We start from the raw sequence: 15584 nt of genomic DNA, 5'->3' as shown, positions 1-15584 counted from the left end.
TGACATCAGGGAATAAAAAAAAATAGACTTTTAGGTCAGAAGAGGAACAAGCACATATTTTGAAGGCTAACTCATCTAACCCATTCTTTGCAGAACAACAACTCCATTAAACTACAAGTTTTTTGAGTGACATTTTTGCTGCCCAGTGAAAGCTCCAGAAACAACCTGGAGAGGAATCCGAAGTCTCCCTGCTGACTCAGAGACACAGGGATGCCCCAAGGCCACCTGAGCCAAGAGCCAGCTCGGCTTTAAAGAGCTGGTATTGATATTGTCTGGAGACACGGAGTTTTCTCCCTAGGATCCAGACTACTTTCATTTCTAGACCTAATTTGAACTTCTGATCAAATTATTAAATATTTTATTATGTACTGAAGACCTGAAAGATGAACTTTTCTAAAACGCTGAGAACACAATAAGCAAAATGAAAACAGCGTAGACCCGAAGACTACAACAGTCACCTCCTGCAATGCCAGTCGGCTCATTTCAGTGTTATTTTGGCACAGTCCTGCCTCTGACAGGCCAGGAACCACAAACAAAGCTAAGCCGTGAGATGCAGCACAGCGCCTGCAGGCTCCCCAACCAGCACCAACACAGCACTCGCCACATGCTGCACATACAAAGCCACTCAAGATGTTTCACTGGACCAGTGTATCGTGTACTGACTCGTGCAAGAGATTTCTCTGACCACTTGGTTCATTAAAATGTCCCTTTTAATTACATCATGCAAACTACTCGCTCTTCAGAACTGGCGAGGTGCAGTCACCATTAGATAACACTCACACTGACCACTCCAGCAGGAGCCTGCAGCCCATGGAGTGCAATAGCTCCAGTGGTTTTGGCCACACAAAGGGAAGAGAGCACTGAAGATTACTCCAGCATCCATCACACCAGCCCAGAATCCCACAGCTGATGGGAGACAGCTTTCCATTCTTCCTTGCAGCAAGGAAATTGCCTTCCTTCCCCTCCCTGGGAAACAGAAGATGCAAACCTCACATTAGGTATTGCTATCTCGTGTTCTTAGGATGAATAATTCAATGTAAATATTCATAGAGAAACACCACGAAGGAAGTCACTGGTATACACTCAAACTGCTCTGTTCTTTTGAGCAGTTATAATGTAAATTCCCAAAGACCAGCAGGATAAGACAAAGAAGCTGTACAAGTAACTGGTACCTGTGCATGGGACAGCAGACCTGGAGACTGGAATTCTTTAGTTTCACTTCACTAGAAGTTATACCTGTGCACTGTTCCCCAAAGCCCTCTCCAGAAAAAAGCATAGAAAATTCACGTATTTCCAGGTTTGTGACCAACCTTGCAGCACAAGCAGAATCTTTCTGCTTGTAAGATTCATTTCACTTAAGTTTATAACAGTTCTCTTTTTTCAAGATAAAACCAGACAGCAGGCTCCTTACAGAAGCTGTAGCTCTGTCCCCATTGTTCAGTGTGTAATTTTTCTTTACATTTGAGCTATAACTGAGCACACACATGCTGCTTCATTTATCTCCACTCTTCTCATTAAACTAATTACTCTGTAAAGCACTTCAAATACTTTAAAATACCAGCACACATTTTCAGCTTGGCTCAATAAGGCCTAGATATGAGCAACGTCTGTGGATCCGGTATCTTGGAACAGGACTGCAGGCTCAGTCTCAAATATATCTTGGAGCAGTCCAGCACTATTTTAACTTACCAACACCTAAGGCACCAAGGAATTGTACACAGCCAAGGAAATTCTCCAGCAGCAGATCACACTGAGCACTCTGCATCAGGAGACTGAGGAAAAGGATCCCAACCAGCAGCCGAGGTCCCAGACAGCCCTTCAGAGGGCTTCCAACCACCCTGCCCCTCTTCTTCACAATGCAACTCAAGCATCTGATCTTTTTTCCCTGGGGCAGGTTTTGGCATGCTGCTTGCTTATCAACACGGCTCTACCATATTCAAATTCTCATTATGAACAAGGAAGCACCAATATGAAAACAGCCCTTGCTGCTGCTACACACATTTTTGCTTACAGTAATTAAAAGAAGTTTCCGTTCTTTTTATCAGATGGGTTTTCAGAGGCCAGAGCCTGCAGTTAAGGGAAGAAGGCGGGGTGGGGGGGGATCAGATTTTAGCTTGTAAACTGCAATTTTGCTGGAATCATTAAAAAAGAACGAGGATTCCATGATGTCACTTTTACAGCCGATGTTCTGACTATAACTGCGCTTTACTGACCTGCCAGTTTGAAGTACTAGTACACCAATTCACCACTTTGCTGCATAAAACAGTGTAAAAATACCAATTTTAAATAAAAAGCCCATTTTGTGATTCACATATACGAAAGTACAATTCCCAAGTACCTGCTGTGTCAAGTAAAATACATAAAGCATTATCAGGAAAACACACTGGAAAAATGTGAGTGCCACATAAAACAGTCTGGAAGAGAAACTTAAAATGACTGATGTGATGCTTGTCTTTTTTATGTGCTTTCACCCTTCTTCCACTTACTGCACTCATTTCCCTTTTTAAAAAAAATATTCCCCCTTTATACACTGCCTTTGTTCAACCCTTTCAGAGGATAACAGAGCATTAATAAAACAGGTAGGCAAATACACAGACCAAAACAGAGCACAACATATATCACACTCAGTTCCACATGAAGGACAAGCTTTGACTGGGAATTTGTGTGGATGTCAAGACCAAATTACCAAATTAATTAAAATTTTATATGTTCTTTTCCTTGCTCTTCTCATGGAGGGGGAAAAAAAAAAAAAGAATTATTTCTACAACATATATCTTAAGACAAGACAACTGCAGATCCAACAGAGAACCAGAACAGAGTAAATCCCTGGAACACACATTTCCAAGATTTCACTATTATTCATACACAAAGGCTTAAAATAGCTAGTGATTTGGACACAAACAAAATGAAGCATTGTCTGCAGAGATTTTGGTATCCAATCCTTGAATAAACTTAACATATAAAATAATATAGTATTATGTGTATTTTAGAATAAATGGCAGGTTTACAATCAGCTCTGTTTGTTAGGTCCTGCAGAAATCCAGCGCGAGACCCCGCGACGTTGGTGCAGACCAACAACATGCCAGAGGGATGGAGGGCACCACTGAGGCACCAGGACAGGCATGTGGCAAGTCTGCGACCGACCTCAGCACCACCACAAGACTAGTTTCCTTTCTTCTGAAAATAAAATAAAATAATCCAGCTGCAAACTAGTGGGAAGACACTGTGGTACCATGGCCACAGCTAATGGTTTCTGAAACATGGGTCAGGCCGGGCTGGGGGCAGCAAGAGAAAGAAAATTCTGATTGTTATGGACAACTAAGTGCTCCCCTGGAGAACCGAATTTCGTCTTGCCCCTGGAGAGACAACTTCTACGAATTTAAGCCACTCAGTTAAATCGGACTTGCCAGAGGTAGTCGCTAATTGTACGTTCCACAGATACTGACCTCCAGCCTGCTAACGGGGGTGTCGTTTGCAATGTGCTGGGTATTCTCAGACACGAAGTTAATGCGATTTGTTTTCACACAGGGTGCTCAACAACACTAGATGCTTTGAGTCACACAGTCTAGATAACTTTCAATTTAATCTCATGGAGTTTCTGACTGAACCCTGCTTCTGACATTTCCATAATTAGACATGTCTGACATTACATTTTAACATTATTTTTATTTAGCATTTTTGTGTGCAATTAATAACCTAGACTAAAAATAATATGTATATATACAATGCACTATGAAAACTAAGATATTTTTACCATAGTATTTGAAGACTTTATTGAGGTTCTGTGGAGCATCTATCTCTTTATATGGATAACTAGAAGCAAAGAGGAATCCATCCTGATAACATGCAAATAAGTATGGTGCATTCATACGAGACCAAACACTGAAGTAATAAAAAGAAAGGAAAACTACACAGCAGGATAGATATTTCCAGCATTAATGTAGCATTTTCACCTGCTGTGCAGACACAAATTCTTTGTACGTGAATTAACACTTGTTCTTATTTGTTTTCTCACCTTCTTGATAGAGCAGAAGCCCTATGTGCATCTTTACTTTCAAATAATATTAAGAAGCATTCATAGCTGCAAAGATTATTTCCATTTCTACCCACATGTGGAAAATGTGGTTGTTATGTACTGTTCCTTGGGGAAAAATTTAAAAAGTTATGCCAAAAAATAAGAAGAAATGTCTGTTTGACTCTCAGCCTTTTATCACTAAAATACCTTTTAAAAAAAAAAGAAAAACTTACATCCTCTACTGGTCCGAATTCCAATGAAAAGGTCTAAATCAATTTAATAACATAACTTCTACACCTGCTGGTTGAGCAAAGCTCAGCAGGGAGCTCCTGGACTTTATGCAGGTGTAGACTGGGCTCTGATTTCTTACCTTAATGTTTTGTATTAACATTCTTTTAAGACTCATACTAGCCTGAAAACAGTCCTGCATATGCAATTGGGTCATGCGTTTACTTTCATCATTCTTCTCGCAAGGTTTAACTAGTTTCTTGTAGATAAAATTTCTAAAATATAAATATATTTTCATGGTAGCCAGATATGTTTTAATGTCAAAGCAAACAGCACGAAAGGAGATGGTTCTGAGGAAAAAAAAATCATTATCCAAACATAACAAAAGGCAGAGTATTGCCAAACTCACGGTTATCACAGAACCTAGAACAGACAACTGAACAACAGAGAAGTACAAGGACGGTTCATCGCCCTACTCCGCTTGACTGATGCCACTCAGACAACAGAAAGGAGGCAAACCCCGTTGTTTTCTCCACCACAAAGGTCTCCTTGGGAAAGGCATTACAAAAACCAGTTGTCTGTCCCCAGATGGCAACGGGAAGCCAGAGCTCAGCCAGTTGCGCCTGCGCTGGGATGGTCCTACGCAGAGAACTGCAGAGCTGCAGCTGCGCCAGTGACACTTCTGGATGTGCTGGGAGAATGGGTCTTGGACACGGCTGAGAACTTGTCAGTGTTCAAGAAAGCTGTAATGATTCAGCCATACACCTTCTCCTTAAGCAAATTCACTCTCAAGCATGATTTATAACTGTTATGTTCAGATCAACACCTCTCGTCTCTCTCCTCCTGCTTTGTCTCCCCAGTCCAAACTAAAATCATGGCCCTTTCTTTCACATGTATGTCCATCCCCAAGACTAAATACAGACAGTTTTACCAAAGCACACCCTTCAATTTTTGCACCAAAGCACCACAAATATCAGATGTACCTTATCGTGCCTCTTCAGACCAACCCCTCCTCTGGCATAACGCTTGTAATACATCCACAGTGGCCAGGCAAGGTGTGGACAGCCCTTGCTCACGGCCCTGTTAGCACCACCTCCCTTCTGTGTTCTGATGGATGACTCTGTATTCTGAATTCTGATGGATTGTCGCCATCCATCATGGAGTATCAGCCGTCCAGGGGAAGGACTCTGGTTTACACCCCAACAGCAGCAGGGTGCTGATCGCTCAGTAGGGTGTTTGCATGCCAACATGATACAGACAGCGAAGAGTAACGATTACGAATCACCTACTGTACTTTGAGACGTGCTTCCAGTCAACACCTCGTACGGAAGTTACGTGCAACCCACAGCACACAGAAGGCCCAGCCTGGCACATCATTCTTACAGGTAATTCTTACTGAATTCGTAAGAGGCTCCAAGACATGGAACTCAATCAGTTATGCTGTATCGCTTTCTATCAGAACACACATGCATCATACTTCACTCAGCTCAGCAAGTAAAATCAAAGTGCTTTCAAATCTCTGGTATTCTTATGAGAAGCAATGATAGAAGAGTCCTGATTGCCTTTGTTCTGCTAATTAGGAGGAAAAAGCCTTGGAATAAGTTTTTGCCAGTGACTGCATTAGTGAACACACAGTACAGTAATCAAGTACCACAAGAAACTCCTGTAACAGATAATTCTGTCTTTCTGCTTTCTTAAGCCTGACACAAAGCTGTAATAATTAGGATAATGAAGTCTAAGCAGCCCTAGTAAATTCAGCTAAATCCAGTATCAACACAGTTGGGATACTTATTTGCATGTTTAAATTACTCAAGTGGTTAATTTTATAATTTCCTTTTCAATTGCTGAATGCTTTACTTTTAAAATTAGTACCCTGAGAAGCAGCGGCACAGTGCATGGTGCTGTTAAAGTTAAAAACTTGTAATACTTTACAAGATTATCATAATATTGCATATATTATTTCTTATCTAATAAAAATTTAATTGTGCATATAATTTGATAATTTAATACCAATAATTTGTTATACTAATCCAGAATGCATTCACTTGGTTTTTTTCTCAGTAAAAGTTACATTCAAGGCTTCTGTGAATAAACATTCTTATTATTAGAACTCCCAATTTTGCCATATTTTGCCTGCAGTCTTCCCAAATTGGACAAAACTCATACCCAGTGAAATCGTACCCTTTAATGTTACTCAAACATCCTTAAATCCAGCCTCCTGTTGTTGTGGAAGGTGCAGAACACTAAGACAGGCTACCTCACTCCATTAATGAGGTTCTGATGATGCTCCTTTGGCACATCTTCAACACAGACAAGGAACGATGACAAAGCCATGACAAGAATGAACAGCATTTTGCTGCCAGAGGAAAAATTCTCCCCTACTCCTTTTCCACTGGTGTGCAGCTTTTAAGAGAAAGCCAGATCTCTGGAAACCATTACAAACAGCTATCCCAGTAAAACAGGACCTGTTTGCTGCAGAAGCTGACTCATTATGACCTTCCAAAATGTCAGATTCCATACACTACGCCAAAAAGCCACGCTCAACATTATCTGTTTATTTCCTCACACAGGGATGAAAATTCAGCTACTGGAAGTGCTCGATAAATGGCACAGGCAATGGTGATTTGGTTTACAAAACAAAGGAGAGAGTCCCACTGGTAAGGACACTGCCACCATAACCCTCATTTCTCTGAGGTTTGTACAATACGTGGATTTCAGAAAAAAAGGAATCTGGCAGGTTTTACTAATAGCCCGGATCAATCCTTGTGTGACTCTGGGTTTCATACATCCACCTCCTTGCATCAATAGCAGGTTTGCAATACTGACCCTGTCAGTTCAGTGCACCCTTCAACATGCACAGACGCTATGTGTAGATTTTAATAACAGACCGCAAATGGCCACTGAAAACATCTTTAAAAGCACTTGGAAAATCCCATTTTGTTACATCACTGCCAATTACTGTCTCTGGCAAACTAGCTTCTCGACTGGTTTGTTGATGTACAATCTGGTTTTCCATATCCTGGGGGAAACAGCGATCTCAGGAACCTCCTAATGAAAGTAAAACTCACTCAACAGGATCACAGGAATGACAAATTAGTTATCTTCTGTAGAAATTAAGAATATTTTTCTCATGTGTTCTACTGACACATTATTTCTTTCCTGTTTTCTAACTTGGCTCTCTGTGGACCCTATCAAAATCTCCAAAGACACCAAGGACCACTGTTAACAGCTCTACACCCTCCCTCTCCTACTCGCCACGGCAGCCCTCGAGATTTAACACCCATCTGCCTCCCACCAATCACGTCGTGTTACCGGTGCTGCTGCTGCTCCACATCTGCGGGATGCATCCAGAGACGCCAGCCTGAAATCATGCCTTCTCTGCACCAGGAGCCATGAGGCTGCTCAGATAAATTCTGCTCTAGATCGCTAAAACAGACGAAGAGCAGGAGGCTGCGTACAAACAAAATGTTAGAGCTCGTCTCCCATAACTCCTGCTTCGCTGTACTCTTGTTTAGTTCCCTCATTCTAGATTTCATTTTAGTTTTTATATTTCTAGTTTCCCTGGCCAAATTAACAGCAAAGTTTTCAAAAAGCCTGTTTTTGGTAAATTCATTTCTACCCTATTCTTCTAGAGCTCAGGAAGGCATTATCTGAACACAGCAGTGACATAAAAGTTCAAATTATTTTACAGTGATGACACTCTTTACTTCAAAAACAAAACAAGAGCAATATCCACTCCTTCCCAAAACTGAGCAACACAATTCCTGCACCCATGTGCCCAACAGCAAGTCATATTAATGTATTTTACCAAAAAGTTTAATCAGTTACTTCACTAAAAGAATACCAGAGGACGCTTTTACCCCACTGCAAATTAAAAAAAAATATCTTCAAGTCCTAACAAATTTCCACCTTCATACACATTAAAACATATACATACCTAACACTAGCTTTCTGTACACAGAGAATAAAGGGTTATTTTGCTCACATGAAAACAAACTTTTCACAGAACATAGTTTTTGCAGAACTACGCTAACTTCCTCATGCAAAGGTCAATGAAGTAGACACAGCAATCTTCTAAAGCTTGCTGCTAAGAAAACTGACTTTTAAATCTGGTAAGCCTATATGCAATCCTAACATAACATACAGATGACCTTACTAAGCTTCTCTACCTTCCATAAATTTAGATTAATTGTATCATTTTATTTAAGTTCCCAACTTGCTGTGCTGTATTAGCATATTAAAATTAACTCTGCAGGCTGTAATCACTTTACCTTAATAAACCAACTTGCCAAGGCAAATTTGATAAAATTAGAGTACCCTCTTGTGGTGTTACCTTCATACCCCAATAGAACATTTCTTAATATTATTTTCTAAAAAAATCTTCTTCTATCAAGCTCAGTGGATAACTAATTAACCTTTTCTAGAATCCAATATGAGCGAAGGGAAATTAAAAGGACTACCACCAGAATCTGAGAATGGATGAGCTAGAACGACATTGTTCCATAAGCTGAGAAAGTAATCCTAAGGCAAACCTTATGCATTTTTACATCAACAAACATAGCATACAGTGCTTTAATATGAAAACAGTGTTTGGGTAACTGTCTCCACAATGCAACACCAGTAAAGAATGCTTTCCATTAAAAAAAAAACACCCAAAAACCAATCAGCTTATCAGTTACAAAAGCAATTTAAGAGTTCACCATTCAATGACTATATCTCACCTTCTACAATGCTTTTCCCTCACTAAATGTAAATTACTCTGCCCCTTTGATCCCAGATACCCCCTCTGCACAACTCCGAGTCTTCCATTCTCCAATATTTGTACACACATGTACATACACACCCCCTCCTCCTCTTACCTCAAGAGACTTACAAAAACGACACAGAAAGGGATGAGCAAGTGAAAGGGAGAAGGATCTCTCTCCCAAAACCTGGATTAGGTTGGTCTCCCCACCAGCCAAGTTGGGCAGACACAGTCAAATTTGGGCTGAGGGGTAGAAGACATGCAGATGAGAGAATATTTGAGAGTAGTGTCCAAGGGGGGAAGCCAACACCAGGCTGAGCAGGGAGTGAGGGGGAGACGCCAGGCGTGTACCCACCATGGGTCGCAGTGCCTCTCCACAGCATCTAGGAGGGCTTAAACACAAGCCTGGTTCCACGGTGGCAGTTGTAGCTACAGGAGAAATTCATCTTTCTAGAGAAGGTATGGAAAACAAACGCGACATCCCTATTATAGATGTTTTGTTACAACATAATTAACACAGCACAGTATTGAGAACAACGGTAAATTTGGTCTATAAAATGCAGACCTAGGCTATACAGGATTTGTAATTGCCTCATATTAAAGCCTTGACATAAAGTAAATACATTGTAAGTTCCTGTTAGTTACGGAAAGAGTTTTGAAGGATTGAAATGCAGTACCAATAAAGCCTTTGTAAATGCTATCCTAAAATATGTGTTTCTCTGAAAGAAAATAGTTGCCATAGCTGGTTTATTCCCCCCCCCCCTCCATATTTTTCTGTATCAGGCTTACAGAGAAGTGGCGTAAAACCACTTTTGACTGCTGAAAGAAGGTGTGTTTTTGCATTATTCTCAAGTTGTGACAAACCAGGTATTAGGACCAGCAGAGGTGGTAAAGTATCCTATTAAAATACTGGTGTATGTGTAAAAGAGGGAGTAAACATGTCAGTGGCAAACTGTGAAACAGAGCTTCTCCATCTTCCACAGGGACCGCTGCCCCCACAAAAGGAAGCCATGCAAAGCAAAGTTGTGCTTCCTCAGCCCAGTGACATAGTTTCAACACTCTCTAAACAAGAATAAGCTACATCACTACCAGCAACATTTCTCAAACATGTCCAATACAAGAATTCCAAAACACAACACCTGTATAACTGATTTTCCATTTTCTAAATGACACAGCTGTAACAGAATGAAAAAGTGGTTTTGTCTAAACCATACAACGGAGCCATGGCAGCACAGGACAGAAACATCAGCTACATCAACCTTACCATGTTAAAGCCCCTTCAAGGCCAATTTACTGCATCGTTCACACCATCTTGGCCTGGGCATCACGAGAGTTGAGAGGAATGCAGGCAGGTTACATTCCTTTCCTTGAACATTTGCATTCAAGGGCCTTGGGGACCAGTGAACCCCCACAGGACTAGAGACTGAGGTTTCTCAGAACTGGATTTTCCGGAATATTCTCAAAGATTTTCTCCAAGAACTGGTAGTAAGCACTTGAGGTTTGTCCATAGCTCTGCCCATGAGAGCAATGAAGTGAAAAGCGATTCACCCTTCACAATAGTAATTCTGTGCCCTTGCAATGATTATTGTGACACTTAACAGACCTTTGTCCTGTCTCCTAAATTCCGTGTCCCAAGGAAACACCTCAGCTCCCCAGCTGTACACACAAACCTCAGAGGCATCTCCTGATAGATCCTGGATAGCCTGTACCATGCTGCTGCCCTGACTACACACCAACCACACAAGCTCAGTGGCATTTCAGAGTCAGGGAACCTCGCTGGGACAGTCTTTTTGACCAATCTCACAGAACAGCCTACACACGGCTGTTAATTCCCACCTATTTTAATCCCATCACCTACCCAGTGCAACACATTATCTTCCAGCACGATAGAAGTAAGCAAAAAAAAAAAAAAATCTCTCCTCTCCATGACAAATGAAACTTTACAGACAAAATTGCATACATTCCTGATATTTGACTGCGGATTAGGGACGGAAAAAAGAGAAATTCTGAAAGAAATATATTTAAGGAGGTTTTATTCAGGCAAGAGACTACCTCCTGCTTAACATACACAAGCCATTAAGAGTTTTTTCAACCAAATCATATGGACCTGCATATCCAGTACATGTTAATTCTTCTTTCTTACAGAAGCAATGATGAAAGCATCTTGGCTTCAGGATGGACTGGTTAAATTCTGCTTCAGCACTCAGTTCTGCCTTTCATTTTCCTACTGACTTTCTGAAATTCCATGGAAAGACATTGTTGTTAAACAGCAGTGAGTGTTATTCTCACAGCAGTGTACACTAATAATAATTCAGTGTGGTGTCATGGAAGGCTGTGAGCTCTTACTGAATTTATTTGAAAAATAAAGTTTGTTTTTTTTCTCAGAGATCTTTACTTAAGTCAGCATGGAACTCTTGTAAAAGATAACTACCAATAAGTCACAACTACCCAAGGAACAGCCTTTTTATTTTATTTTTTATTCCTTGCTCACCATGACAACATAATAAATGAGCCCCAAGAGACTAGAAGTGTATAACTATTTAAAATTTTATATTTTATCTTTCATTGTATGCTTCCAGACATAACATTCACAATCTGTTTTTTAAAACCCTCTTCAGTGTCTCCAAGTGAAATACGCCAATTTTCAACTGCAATATACAATAATCAGAAATACATCTTAGCTGTGATTCTAGGTAACAGTTTACAAAACCAGTCTCAGAGTATTTTTGGGATCCATTAATAATTACTCTCTCCTGTAAAAGAAAAGCAACAAGCCAACAGTTTCAACATCTGTTTTTTCAATTGTTGTTTTGAGTTCTGCTGGATGTCTCTGTATTCTTTCATACATGACTAATAGGAAAGATACAAGACTAATAGGAAACATAACTGCAACTTCACTTACGGTTGGTTTCAGTTAACAGATGGTCTTTAAACTATCCAACATAAAAGCATTCATTTTAGAAAAACTGACCCCAAAACTGCTTCATAAAATAAAGTATTTTGATTTTTTTTTTCCCCTCAAAGCTTTAGGATCTTTCAAGACCCTACAGTATAAGAGGCCCCAGGGTTAAAAAAAAAAACAAAACACACACTTACTTCTGACCTTAAATATCAGAGACTAAAGGTTTTGCAATATAAGTATCAGAACTAACATACACAGCTATACAAAGAGGTGGGCCTCCTAGACTACATCTTTTCTCACTAAATTTCAAGCGCCAACATAAAATCACAGCAGAGAGATCTGCAAAATCCCTATGCTACAGATGACTGCCATGATAGGTCAACCCAAGTTTTAGTTTTCCATAAGCTAGTGCAGCACTTATGGTGGGGCCTTCGGCTGTTGGAATAGCTGCTTCCTTCTGGATAAGTAACTACCACGAGTCAGCCACAAAGAGACACTTTAATTTCTCAGTAATATGCTTTCACAGGCATATGAACTAGGGTGATAATAGTACAAGTCCTACTTCCAAACTATTTCATGTAGAATTTGGTGAATGAAAAATTATTTGTCCCCCACACACCTTGTACAGTTGAAGAGTGTTTGCTCAGGATCAATAAATAGGTTTGGCAAGACTGGTGTTGTTCAACATTTCTTGTTCTGACAATACCACTGTATGTTGGCCCTGTTCTAACGCTTACCTACAAACCTGCTGCTGACCACGGTCAAAGCGTAGCCAACCAGACAGGCCTTTGGTCCTTTTGTTCAGTGTTTTTGCTCATACAACACCACATTCAGGAGCCGTGGGGTAACTTCGCTACGTGTCCAATCTGCTTGCAGCATGGCTTTTCTTAAAGGTCTGCCCTCAAAAGAAACCAAGAAGACCAAAGAAACAGCTATTGTCCAAAAGGCCTCCCAAGCCCATCCATCACAGTTTGCCTAACCTGGGGACAAATGGGTACTGCCACAGCACTGCTGTAGTTATATGGGCACCACAGCGCCGTGCTGGTTTAAATACAAACAAGGTTTAATGCCACTGACCTTTTTCAGACTCACTATTCCATATGTTATGACAGCAGCCCAATTGGAGCCTAAACTTCAAGAGCAACTTCACACACAGTTTTAGATTAACAGTTAAAGATTATTATATTCAAAATATTACAATGCTTCTTGCAAGTCTGCTCTCCTACTTTAATTTCAAAGGTGCCTGTGCAACAACACTGGGCAGCTGAGCACAAGCGGACTTCACACAACGCTCAGCACTGCTGAAAGCAGCGATGTGTCTCTTTCCCAGCAAGTGACTGCAGGTGGCAGCATTTTTATACGGAAAAAACAGAACTCACGTTTTTAATATTCGATTTATACTCCGATTCTGAGCCCCTTGCTCACATGCAAGGATATTTACTTTTGCAATCAGTTCCTCCCACACAGCTACGTTTGTTAATGAAGTGCCCACACAAGCCATCAATGTTTTGGTCTAGACAAGAAGCTAAATTTTCTACCATTCAAAGATACATTCAAATACAAGTTTAGAAACAGGTGAAGCAACAGAAGCTTGCAAAATAGCACTATACCCTATCAACATGGCTATTTTAAATGGAGTATTTTTATTACTCCCTAACCAGAATTCTTTCAGCTTTGCAGAGAGGTATATGATCACTTTTTTTTTAAAAAAAAACCAAAAAACAACAAACCACACACAACACAGCTCTAGTTTAAAAAGTGCTACTAAAATCATACAAGAATTAGCACTGGAGAAGAAGTTAGTGAATAAACCAAAGTTGAAAGTAAGTTTCTTTCTTTCAGACGGTCTGTTTTTCCAGATACATCATCAGCATCTGCATGTTAGCAATTTTTCATTATTTATAAACGTATTACAGGAACACAGCCAAACTACAAGCCAAGAAGTCCAACACACACATTTTTAAAAATAGGGAATGTGTCTTGGTTATAGAACAAAAGAACTCATTTTATCACTTGGCTTTACCGCTTGAGAAAATGGCTCCTGGTGTGCTGAACTCCATGATAAATGTGCCCCCTCTAGATCTTTATTGCCCTTGTAAATCAAAGGACTGACAGCAGTTAATAAGAAAGCTTTTGAGTGGTTTTGAAGTTTTGCTTTGTACAAATAAAATCTCATATTAAAGAATTTGCTAGTCCTCAAGGTGTGGAAAAATGAGTATGACTAGAACCTGTTGTGCTTTCTTTTTTTAACTGTTTGTTTCCACTATTTTCAAAAAATCATTTTGTAGCAAGGGTACCAGAATCAAATAAGAAAATCACTCTACTGAAATAGAAAAATTTGAGTCAGTGACTCAGTTATTTAAAAAAAATTTAAATCTTTCTGGTGTTTCTATACCCTGTGATGTCTGGACAGGGCAACAAAATCAGAAGTGTACAATATAAAACATGAAAGATTTTTCCATAATTTTACAGTAAATGTTGACAATACTTCTACAAACAGTTTTTAACTAAAGAAAGCGACGACTCTACATCCAAAAATTATCAAAATTCCACTGTGATAGTGTTGTAGGGAGGATAGGATTATTTGAGTCACCAGCTAACCCACAGATACAGACAAGTTTCTAAACCCATTGGCAGAAACTACAGCAACATTCACAGATGGCCAAATTACAGAAAGTAGCACGAGTTCTACTTATCTACGTACCTTTTGGTCAAGCAACAGCACCCTACAGGGAAACGACGACATAAATTACTACAACACAAATGTTTAACCATCATATCATAAAGCGAACAGATCCATTTATAATTACAGATTTAAAAGTCTGCTTTAGAGATTACATTCTGGAACAGCCATTTGGAAAAGATGGTTATTTAGAGGTCTTCAGAAGCAAAGGATAAGGACACTTTATGGCATCATGCATTGAGTATACAGCATCAGCATTTCACTGAATTACAGTTTAACCAAAACTAATCAGAATTAATGTCGTGGTGGCTTTCTGTTTTGCTTCCATGGCTTGCATTATCCTTGTTCAATTCCAGACAGCATCATTCCTTCTAAAACAGTTTATGGCACACCCTGGCCAAGGAAATCTTAACAGGAAACTACAGTTATTTGGACAAAGCTAAACGTATTTATAGGGAAATAAATATATTTCCTGTTCAAACTGGTAGCACAAAGGTATTATGTGACAAACTATCAACAGGTCTAAAGACAGGCCAGCTTCTCTGGGCTGGATTTTAAACATATTTTAGAAGGCATCTCAATGGAAATACAGGTTAGTGGACATTGTCTCTAACTGTTCAGTTCTCCCCACTCCAATCTAGGAAAAGCAGTTTTTCTTTAAAAACAAAGACAACCAGTATTAAAGGAGCACATTAATAAGCATCATTTAGGATTAGGATACAAAGTATTGGGCATCAGTATTTCCCAGCCACATGGATCTTTTGCAGCCAAAGTCCCAAGGATGTCACTTATCACTAGCACACACTGGAAAAAGCAAATCAGAACTGAAGTGTTGCTGCCTTCTGCATGATTTATCCTCCTCCCTACACCCGAGCCTGCCCTGCCCACAGCCCACCATCTGCTTGCTCATGCAATCTTGCTTCATGCACTCTGCCCTTCAGGGAGGCAGAGAACCCTCTTTATCTGGGAGAGAGCGACATGCATAACCAAACCCTCCTTCCCGAGGAGAGGC

The sequence above is a fragment of the Nyctibius grandis genome, chromosome 12 (assembly GCF_013368605.1).
Source record: "Nyctibius grandis isolate bNycGra1 chromosome 12, bNycGra1.pri, whole genome shotgun sequence".
Lineage (NCBI taxonomy): Eukaryota > Metazoa > Chordata > Aves > Nyctibiiformes > Nyctibiidae > Nyctibius > Nyctibius grandis.
This window is presented reverse-complemented; position numbering follows the sequence as displayed.